The 11,957-nt window shown below is 43.1% G+C and overlaps 1 long non-coding RNA gene across 1 annotated transcript; it reads right to left on the bottom strand.

Moving 5' to 3' along the window:
- Positions 1-556: 556 nt before the first annotated feature.
- LOC142761206 (uncharacterized) lies at positions 557-10,476 on the bottom strand. Its single transcript, XR_012883550.1, has 3 exons — positions 10,419-10,476; positions 1,690-1,841; positions 557-839 (listed from the first exon to the last, which is right to left on the bottom strand). It is a non-coding gene; the product is annotated as an uncharacterized LOC142761206 (long non-coding RNA).
- Positions 10,477-11,957: the final 1,481 nt, after the last annotated feature.

Below are 11,957 nucleotides of genomic sequence, written 5' to 3'. Positions count from 1 at the left end.
AATAATGGAAAGGGTGAAGCTGGGCCCTGAGGAGTGGCGGGCCGACATGCCACATTAGAGGACTCCAGTACTATACATGGACATGATAATTGGGGGTCCCTGATACAGATTTACATTGGGAGCTTCAAGTTATGACTGCTTACAAGTCAGTTTCATATACCTTTGTGTGTCGTCTGATAATCGAGCACCTATAAAGTCCCATTGATGCCACATTAAAGGAATTTTCCGTACGTTGTGCACTACAGTCATGTAACATTGCTGCGTCCCTGAGGCGTCTTGTGAATATACAAGACTGTTCTGGAAACAAGTGCTGAATTATCAGATTTTCTGGATGATCGGAAGCCGGATTAAGGGAATTTCAGTGTATTTACATCACGTGCGCCGCGCGACCTGACTCATCTTTATTTTTATACAGACGTCAAATTACCTGGTTGTTGTAGTTTTATTCTTTATTATATGAAAGTTCCCACATATTAAATCCTTGTGTGAATGATGGGAATCCGAATCCCATATATGAGGCCGGCCCCGCAGAGAACAAGATTATGTAATATATTGATTATAGGCGTATGGATAGAGAACAGTCCAGCAGGCAGCGCAGTATTGTCTTGTCTCTATTGTGAAGCGATTTGGCGGCAGAATCAGGTTTTGTCGTGTACGGGTTGAACCCACGACTATTAGTAATAATGAAGCGGATCATATTGGTACATCGTGCCCCCTCCCCTCTCAGATCCGGTTATTCCGTGTCCATTCGTTGAACGGTTTCTTCCACCAGATTGCAGCGAGTTACGGTTTCGCTCAGGACGGCGGTGGTGCCCCGCAGGTAACGATAAGAAGCGAACCTGGGATGAGAGTAGGGAGAAGGATTATACGTAGACCGTGCGACATTGGTACCATCTGATGGAGTGTCCGCAGCGGGGGCATGTATAGGGGACGGGGCAGGACATGTTCACATTATGGCTCATGGTATATTCACACCCAGGGTCGTACTGGCCCACCAGAAGATCCTGCGGTTGGCCCTGAAGATCCAGCAGAAGACCCCCCCATTGGGAGCTGACACCACACCAATCATAAGTGTAGAGCTAACCTGAGCCCCCGACCCATGGGCACCATAGCAGCCGTAGGGGCTGATTCTATGTACGCACTGCAGGGTTTTATGTAAGTTCTGCAGCTTTCTAATGTGCTTTGTACTTCAATTCTCATCATTTCCAAGATATCTGCTTGCTATCAGTGAATGGAGCATGCATAGTTGCAACCCATTATGTCAAGCTGAAAATGTGCGTTGCTTGTCACAGTCAGACGGTGTGATCAAGTTGTGGTGCATTGCCATGAAATTGTTATGGTAATCACAAATATAAACCGCGATTTGACTGCACCATGTGAATAGACCCTAGCAGAGTTAGGTCAGAACGGATTTTCATTTTCTGGATGTAAACAATTAATATTTCCATTCACTGCAAGCAAGCAGAAATCTTGAACTGGGTGAGGAGTTAGAGCTGATAGTATATTAGAAAGTTGCAGAACTTTTCATTATACAGTGATTAAAACATAAACCCTCCATTATGCACGATCCTTGTTCTCCCCCACAAGAGATTTCAGGGGACACTGCCGCCATCAACATTACATTGTCAGCGAGGTAGCATTGATATGGGGGTACCCTATATATGTATATGGCCTCTTATATTATTTTACCTTTTTCCCTTGGCCTCCATTTCGGTGTAACCTCTTAATACCTGTGCCCCTCCACGTGTAATGACACAAAGATCCACGCCACTGCCGGAGCCAAGGTCACAGATGATGCCCGCCGTTATGGAGTCTGTGACTAGTTGCTTAGCGTCCTCCAGCTGAGAGAAGATGGGAGTCAAATTAAATCTTACTGTCTGCATAGTGAATGAGTCTATTCACAGTATATGAGTCTATTCACACAGTGCGTCATATCGCAGCTTACTGCCACAAAGCAATAAACCACAATTTGACTGCATTGTGTGAATCGACCTATAAGGCCACTTGATCAATATTTCAGGCAAACCCCCTCCTTTGCGCAATAATGATCTACTAAAAATGAATTGAGCTCATTATTTGTCAGGTATGAAAGTGCCGCAGATGACCAACAGCAGCCACTATTGTTGTATAATCTGTGGTGTATGGCCAAATCACCCCGTTATACAGTGACATGACGGATAATGAGGTAATGTTGCCATTCAGGAGCCTGGGAAAGCTGGGCGGCAGTTCCTGGTGGCCATATTAGTTGTCACTAAGAAATGACAGAAAAGAAGGATAACATCTTGATAGAAGAGGGCGGCTTTTTTGGGCTCCGCAGCTGCAGGGATATTACATTTCACATTGATGCCCACATTTATGGCCCCCTGTATTCTGTGAATGGAGAGAGCATAGGGGCTGCCATAAAGTGTGACCGGCCATGACAGCAGTTTTCACTTCCCTCCATTCACGGCCTGGATCCTGCGGACAATGCTGGCGGTGATTTGAGTTCTGGATATATATTAGGGACAAGCTTACAATATATTTCCCCTATAAACTACTTAGAGGGGCTCCATGAGGGGCTTCACTTTCACTGTACTTCACGTCTTATGAGGAATATATGGCTACCTACATGAAGTTATTACGCTCTCTCCTCCATGTCGGGTTTGACCATCAGACCCCAGACCATCACATTACCTCCACCATGCTTGACAGATGGCGTCAGGCACTCTTCCAGCATCTTTTCAGTTGTTCTGCGTCTCACAAATCTTCTTCTGTGCAGGGGCGTAGCTAAAGGCTCATGGGCCCCGATGCAAAAATTCTTATTGAGCCCCCCCCCCCCCCCCCCGCAAACTCTCCTAAGTGACCCAACAATGCAGCACTAGCAGCCGGGGCGTCACTAAGGCTGGGTTCACACACCCTATTTACGGACGTAATTCGGGCGTTTTAGCATTGAAATTCGTCTGAAAGTGCGGCTCAACAGCGTTGGCAAACATCTGCCCATTCATTTGAATGGGTCTTACGATGTTCTGTGCCGACGGTCATTTTTTTTACACGCCGCTGTCAAAAGGCGGCGCGTAAAAAAGACGCCCGCATCAAAGAAGTGCCTGTCACTTCTTCAGACGTAAATGGAGCCGTTTTCCATGGACTCCATGGAAAAACAGCTCCAATTACGTCCGTAATGGACGCAGCGAAAGACGCCTGCACATGCTATTACGGCTGAAATTACGGTGCTGTTTTCTCCTGAAAACAGCACCGTAATTTCAGCCGTAACGGACGCTGCCGTATGAACATACCCTCAGGGCTTAAAATGTCAGGGGAAATAGCCCCAATACATATGTGTCCGCCCCCCAAAAAATGTGTGTATAGGAGACTATGGATAGGATTAGATACATTGGCTGAGCAGACAGTATCACACATGATAGGATTAGATACAGTGGCTGAGCAGACAGTATCACACATGATAGGATTAGATACAGTGGCTGAGCAGACAGTATCACACATGATAGGATTAGATACAATGACTCAGCAGACAGTATCACACATGATAGGATTAGATACAGTGGCTCAGCAGACAGTACCACACATGATAGGATTAGATACAGTGGCTCAGCAGACAGTATCACACATGATAGGATTAGATACAGTGGCTGAGCAGACAGTATCACACATGATTAGATTAGATATAGGGCCCAGCAGACAGTATCACACATGATCGGATTAGATATAGGGCCCAGCAGACAGTATCACACATGATCGGATTAGATACAGTGGCTCGGAAGGCAGTATCACACATGATAGGATTAGATACAGCGGCTCAGCAGACAGTATCACACATGATTGGATTAGATACAGGTGCGTTTTGTGCGTTTGTGTTTTTTTACAGGTTCGGTTGTTGGACTTCGGATACGAGGACTTCAATGACGGCGTTTTTTTTATTCTCAATAAAATGGTTAATGAGGGTTGTGTTTTTTTATTTCAATAAAATATCTTTTCTATGTGCTTGTATGTTTTTAAACTTTATTATCACCGCCTTAGTAACGGCCGCTGGCTGATTGACAACCTCCATTACTAAGGCGGGGCTTAATGTTAGCAGGTGCAGAGTCCAACACTAACCCCCCATTATTACCCCGGTACTCACCGCCACCAGGGGTACTCGGAAGAGCCGGGTACAAACTAGTACCGACCATCTGCAGTGATGGTCAGGCACCGGGGCGGCCGCAGGCTGGTAGTATTAGGCTGGGGAAGGCCAAAAACAGTGGCACCTACCACCCTGGTAATGCTGCCTGCTGCTGCTGTGTTGTATCTGGCTGGATATGAAAATTGGGGGGGGGACCCGCCATCAGTCTTTCCAATTATTTTTAATTTTTATTTTTTTGAATGACGTGGGGTCCCCCCCATTTTTCATAACCAGCCAGATACAATAAAGCAGCAGCAGGCTAGCATTACCAGGGGGGGAAGGGCCACTGTTTTTGGGCTTTCCCCTCCTGATACTACCAGCCTGCGGCCGCCCCAGTAGCCGACCATCACTACAGATGGTCAGGTACTGGATCGTACCCGGCTCTTCCCAGCACCCCTGGTGGCGGTGGGTACCGGGGTAATAATGGGGGTTAGTGTTAGCCTCTGCACCGGCTAACACTAAGCCCCGCCTTAGCAATGGATGCTGTCAATCAGCCGGCGGCCATTACTAAGGCGGTAGTAATATAGTTTAAAAAAAATCAAAGACATAGAAAAAATATTTTATTGAAATAAAAAAAAAACCCACACAACCCTCATCAACCATTTTATTGATAATAAAAAAAAAAGCCATCATCGAAGTAGTCCTGGAATCCGACGTAGTCCAATGACCAAACCTGTAAGAAAACACACAAAAAAACACGATTAGTAACACATGTGTTAGGCTTAGATACAGGGCCCATGTGTGATACTGTCTGTGGGACCCTGTATCTAAGCCTACCACAAGGTAGGCTTAGATACAGGGTCCAGCAGACAGTAATCTTATACAGTATAAGATTACTGTCTGCTGGACCCTGTATCTAAACCTACAGTGTGGTAGGCTTATATACAGGGCCCATCAGACAGGATCACACATGGGCCATGTATCTAAGCCTACGATGTGATTGGCTTAGATACAGGGCCCAGCAGACAGGATCACGCATGGGCCATGTATCTAAACCTACAGTGTGGTAGGCTTATATACAGGGCCCATCAGACAGGATCACACATGGGCCATGTATCTAAGCCTACCATGTGATTGGCTTAGATACAGGGCCCAGCAGACAGGATCACGCATGGGCCATGTATCTAAGCCTACCATGTGATTGGCTTAGATACATGGCCCAGCAGACAGGATCACGCATGGGCCATGTATCTAAGCCTACCATGTGATTGGCTTACATACAGGGCCCAGCAGACAGGATCACACAATCTGTGATCCTGTCTCATGGGCCCTCTAAGCCTGCTAAATCGTAGGCTTAAAGGGGTTGTGCAGTCCCTAAACATTGATGGCCTATCCACAGTACAAATCCATCGGTATGATGTGCACGGCCAACTTCTTTTACATATAGCATGGCGCTGTAGGGCTTCAGGACTTGATCTGACAAGTCCAACCCTCCCCTGTACCTATTGTAATCCAGGATGCAGTCTGGTTTGGGGGTCTCTGTACTGGTACCTCGTACTGGTACATGGGTACTGGTGTGGCCATGTATTGTTGTCAATACAAGGACATCTCTCTTGTCCTTGTACTTGACACACAATATGTTGCTGCTAGAATGTTCCCTGCTCTCACCCCTTCTGAGTGTTTGCCCAAGCAGAGTCTTAGGGAGGCCTCTCAGATTTCTTCTAGCAGTGCCGCATGACTGGAAGCGAGGCAGTTGAAGAGTGGGACGCTGGTATAAAAATAATCCAGGGACAGGTGGTAACCCTGGTCCAGCAGTGGGTGCACCAAATCCCACACAATTTTTGCATTAACTCCCAGTAAGCATTCTGGGGGCTGACTACTGGTTTCCTTCCCTTCATATATCCTAAACCTGTAGGTATACCCTGATGCACTTTCGCACAGCTTATACATCTTCACGCCATACCTTGCCCTCTTACCCGGCAGGTACTCGCGGAATTGAACCCTCCCTTTAAAATGTACCAAGGACTCATCAATAGAAGTACACTTCTTGGGGGTGTATGCTTGGGAAAACCGGGCACTGAAACGGTCTAATAGGGGTCTCCGTTTATACAAACAGTCAAAACTGGGGTAATCTCGGGGTGGGCACGGCTCATTATCAGTATAATGTAAGAAGAGAAGTATTGCCTAATTTATTTATTTTTTAGTTTACAGTTCAGTTTTGAAGTTGCATTGAGGGGCCCATATATTAGAAACCCCTATCAAACACCCCATTTTAGAAACTAGACCCCTCAAAGTATTCACAACAGCATTTAGAAAGTTTATGAACCCTTTATGTGTTTCACAGAAATTTAGAGCAAAGTAGAGGTGAAATGTACATTTTTTTTTTGTCAGAAAATCCTCTTTATACCATTTTTTTTATAACACAAAAGGTTTTATCAGAGAAACGCAACTCAATACTTAATACCCAGATTCTGCAGTTTTGAGAAATATCCCACATGTGGCCCTAGTGCGGTAATGGACTGAAGCACCGGTCTCCGAAGCAAAGGAGCACCTAGTGGATTTTGAGGAATCTTTTTTATTAGGCACCATGTCCGGTTTGAAGAGGTCTTGTGGTGCCAAAACAGTGGAAACCCCCCAAAAGTGACCCCATTTTGGAAACTAGACCCCTTGAGGAATTCATTGTAGTTTTCTTGGGCTTTTTGATCAGTTTTTATTCTATTTTTAGGTGGCGTGGTGACTAAAAAACAGCAATTCTACTATTGTTTTTATTCTATTTTTTTTTACAGCGTTCACCGTGAGCTATAAATGACATATTCACTTTATTCTGCGGGGCGATACGATTACGGCGATACCAGATGTTTATAGTTTTTTTTATGTCTTATAGCGTTTGCACAATAAAATACGTTTTGTAAAAAATCATTCACTTTTTGTGTTACCTTATTCTAAGAGCCAGAACTTTTTTATTTTTCCATCAATAAAGCCGTACGAGGACTTATTTTTTGCGTAACGAACTGTAGTTTCGATAAGTTAAATTTTTAGGTACATGCAACTTTTTTCTCTCTTTTTATTCCATTATTTGGGAGGTGAAGTGACCAAACAATTGTGTTTCTGGTATGGTTTATTATTATTTTCTTTTACGGCGTTCACCGTGCGGCATAAATAATGAAATAATTTTGTAGTTCAGGCCGTTACGGACACGGCGATACCAATTATGTATAGTTTATTTATATATTTTTATTAATAATAAAGGACTGATAAGGTAAAAAGAGGGATTTTTACTTACTTTTATTTTCTTATTTTTACACATCTTTTTTTTACTTTTTTTTTTTACTTTATTACTTTGTCCCACTAGGGGACTTGAGGGCAGGAGGCCCTGATCGCAATTCTAATACACTGCACTACATGCGTAGTGCAGTGTATTAGAGCTGTCAGCTACTCACTGATAGCAAGCAAAGTGGATCCTGACTTTGTCAGGACCCACTAGGCTTCCGTCGATGGCATAACCGGACTCCATTGTTTGGTGTCCGGTTGAAATAGTCACCATCGCCGGCCGCTATCGTGTAGCAGGCCGGCGATGGCAGCTTAACCCCTAAAAAGCCGCAATCTCTATTGAATGCGGCTTTTAAGGAGTTAATCAGCGGGGACACAGCGATCGGTCCCCGCTGTAGGAGCTGTGACAGCTGCTGTACGAGACATCAGCTGTCACAGCTCCTGTATGTGACGGGTGGACGGCCAAAACGGCCGTTACTCCCGAGACGTACTATTAGGTCATGGAGCGCGAACGATACAGCTACCATGACCTAATAATACGTCCAGGAGCGGGAAGGGGTTAATGAAGCTGCCAGTTGAGGACCTGTGAGGCGTCTATTTCTCAAACTAGAGACTCTAATGTACTTGTCTTGTTGCTCAGTTGTGCAGCGTGGCCTCCCACTTCTCTTTCTACTCTGGTTAGAGCCTGTGTGTGCTGTCCTCTGAAGGGAGTAGTACACACCGTTGTAGGAAATCTTCAGTTTCTTGGCAATTTCTCGCATGGAATAGCCTTCATTTCTAAGAACAAGAATAGACTGTCGAGTTTCGCATGAAAGCTCTCTTTTTCAAGCCATTTGCAGAGTTTAATCGAACCCACAAATGTAATGCTCCAGATTCTCAACTAGCTCAAAGGAAGGTCAGTTTTATAGCTCCTCTAAACAGCAAAACTGTTTACAGCGGTGCTAACATAATTGCACAAGGGTTTTCAAGTGTTTTCTAATCATCCATTAGCCTTCTAACACAGTTAGCAAACACAATGTACCATTAGAACACTGGAGTGATGGTTGCTGGAAATGGGCCTCTATACACCTATGTAGATATTGCATTAAAAACCAGACGTTTGCAGCTAGAATAGTGATTTACCACATTAACAATGTATAGAGTGTATTTCTGATTAATTTAATGTTATCTTCATTGAAAAAAACTGTGCTTTTCTTTCAAAAATAAGGAAATTTCTAAGTGACCCTAAACTTTTGAACGGTAGCGTATATGTGTGTATGTTTATATATATATACACATGTGTGTGTTATATATATATATATATATATATATAATGTGTGTGTGTGTGTGTGTGTGTGTGTGTGTGTATGTATATATATGTTTGTATATGTGTGTGTGCGTGTGTGTGTGTGTGATATATATATATATATAATGTGTGTGTATATGTATATATATGTGTTTGTATATATGTGTGTGTGTGTGTGTGTATATATACACACACATACACACACTGCATATTATATTACACACACTGAGGCCTCATTTCATTTGTCTTATCCATCATTCATCTCCCCTTGACTTATTCTCCGCTCACCCTCCGTCTGCGTCCAAGGTCAGTACAGTCCTGTCATTCATTAGAATGTAAAGAGGTAGTGGAAAAAGGGAGGATCCCGTAAGGCGCTGCTGCGTGGCTGTTGAAGGAACTCAGCGATGGTAGACAAAATTATATAAATAAATATATGTTTATTGAAAAACATTAATAATAATGGCTACGCGTTTCAACGCTGTACTAGCGTCTTCCTCAGGCCGTTAAAATTACATACAAAAGAGGTTGCTTATATATCAACGGAAATCTAAGCACACAGGAAGGAAAAAAAAAAGGGGTCAAAAGGGGAAAGGTCAAAGAATGATTGTGACGTCATAAACAATTCTAAACAATTTTCCGATATAGATGTTATTTATGACGTCACAATCATTCTTTGACCTTTCCCCTTTTGACCCCTTTTTTTTCCTTCCTGTGTGCTTAGATTTCCGTTGATATATAAGCAACCTCTTTTGTATGTAATTTTAACGGCCTGAGGAAGACGCTAGTACAGCGTTGAAACGCGTAGCCATTATTATTAATGTTTTTCAATAAACATATTTATTTATATAATTTTGTCTACCATCGCTGAGTTCCTTCAACAGCCATGCAGCAGCGCCTCACGGGATCCTCCCTTTTTCCACTACCTCTTTACGTTCTAACTAGCGGTGACCACCTGGTTTACCGGTTTGGATCCTGGCAGCAGCACCTGTGGACTTTTTCATTGCCTTTTCCAAGCACTATCGTGGTGAGCATAATAGACAACGTTCAATATTCTATTTAAACCCCATTGACCTGCACTATGTGGCGCCGTGCTTTTTGCTTTTCTGGTCATTCATTAGATGAAGCGATAAAACACAGGGGAAGGTAACCTATTTTCAGACGTAAACAAGGCGTATAATGCCTCATTTTACGTCTGAAAATAGGGCTACAATACGTCGGCAAACATCTGCCCATTCATTTGAATGGGTTTGCCGACGTGCTGTGCCGACGACCTGTCATTTACGCGTCGTCGTTTGACAGCTGTCAAACGACGACGCGTAAAATGACTGCCTCGTCAAAGAAGTGCAGGACACTTATTTGCAACGTAATTTGAGCCGTTCTTCATTGAAGTCAATGAAGAGCAGCTCAAGATTTACGAGCGTCACAGACGCCTCGCATAATGCGAGGAACTTTTACGTCTGAAACGACGCAGCTGTTTTCTCCTGAAAACAGTCTGTCTTTTCAGACGTAAAAGGTAGCTAGCGTGTGCACATATCCTAAAGGTCTGCAATGCTGTAATTGCTGCAAATGGAGCATTCTTTGACGAAAGCAAAGTTTGAAGGAGAAAATTATTATTTCAAATAAAAATCATTATTTCTAACCTTGTCAATGTCTTGACTATATTTTCTAGTCATTTTGCAACTCATTTGATAAATATAAGCGTCAGTTTTCATGGAAAACACAAAATTGTCTGGGTGACCCCAAACTTTTGAACGGTCGTGTACGTACATTAGCGATGCTGAGTTTGTCAGCTGAGCAGAGCTGTAATGGCTACCATCACTAGTTGTCATCTGGAATCTATTTCCTGTGTTAGAGACCAAGATAATATAGGAAAGGCAATAATTGTATAAATTAGTGATCATTTTTTTTATGAGTCTAATATAATGTCTAATTTATGTAGTATTTGTCTCAAAAGCAAACAGACTTCTTTAGGCGATACTTAAACAATGAAAGAAATAGTGCTTTACAGAGATCTTAGTAATTTGAAGCTTCTACTGTCCAAAAGGAAAAAATCTATTCCTGCTTGAGTTTATTTTGTAGTATATTATAATGACACCAATGATAATATAATGCATTAAATTAGAAGAATATTTTTTTTGTTATACATGAACACCATGCAAATTCAGAAAGTTTAGTATGATAAATAACATGTACTACATACTAATAGCTACATTATGTAAATGCAGTACAAACTGAAACACAATTCATGCAAGCCTTCAGTTATAATAGTAGGCCCATAAATATATTTACATTAAATCAGAATCAGTCAAACACTTGAGGTTGACTTGGTAACAAAGTAGACCACATACAGTGACCATATTTTAACCAGGCAAGCATGCGGGTGGTACGCTAGAACCTTTTCCTTTTAATTTTTTCAAAATGACATTAATGACTTGTTATTATTTACTTAAATCACATAACTATTGTAGAGTGCCTGTGATTATTATTATGTTTATTTAATTTTTACTTAATAGAGAAAAGAGAAGAAATGAATAGAAATAGTGCAGATTTGTAATTTTATGTCTTCCATTAAAGGGGTTGCCTCTTGATAACAATCTCCTTCTGTATATCCTATTAGCGTGAATAGAGTCGGCCTTAGGATAGATGATGTCCCATGCGAAATTATCTTTCGGCGGTCCACCCCATCATAAATGCCCCATAAATAAGTATAATGCCACCACACAGTGTAATGCCCTATATAGTGCCCCCACATAGTATAATGCCCCTTTAGTGCCCCACACACAGTAGAATGCTCCTTTAGTGCCCCCATACAGTATAATAATATTTAATATATATTATTCAAGAACACAGTATTTTGTCCCCTAATGCTGCCCACACAGTATTATGCCCCCTAAGTGTCACACAGTATATTGCTCCCTGTAGTGCCCCTACACTGTATAATATGTCCGCCTAGTGGCCTCCATACAGTATAATGCCCACCTCCCCTGGCTGCCACACACAGCCACCCCCCTTGTAGATAGTGTCCCCCTGTAGATAGTGCCCCCGTACCGGTCCCTGTAGACAGTGCCATAATCCCCCACCTTCACCTTGTAGGCAGTGCCACACAGCCCCCTGTAGGTAGTGCCACACAGCCCCTGTAGGTAGTGCCACACAGCCCCCTTGTAGGTAGTGCCACACAGCTCCCTTGTAGGTAGTGCCCCACAGCCCCCTTGTAGGTAGTGCCCCACAGCCCCCTTGTAGGTAGTGCCACACAGCCCCCTTGTAGGTAGCACCCCCCTTCTGTAGATAGCGGCACTATAGCTCCCT

This window comes from Rhinoderma darwinii, chromosome 4, assembly GCF_050947455.1.
Source record: "Rhinoderma darwinii isolate aRhiDar2 chromosome 4, aRhiDar2.hap1, whole genome shotgun sequence".
Taxonomy (NCBI): domain Eukaryota; kingdom Metazoa; phylum Chordata; class Amphibia; order Anura; family Rhinodermatidae; genus Rhinoderma; species Rhinoderma darwinii.
The sequence above is the reverse complement of the archived record's forward strand: the minus strand, read 5'-3'. Positions and strand labels throughout refer to the sequence as shown.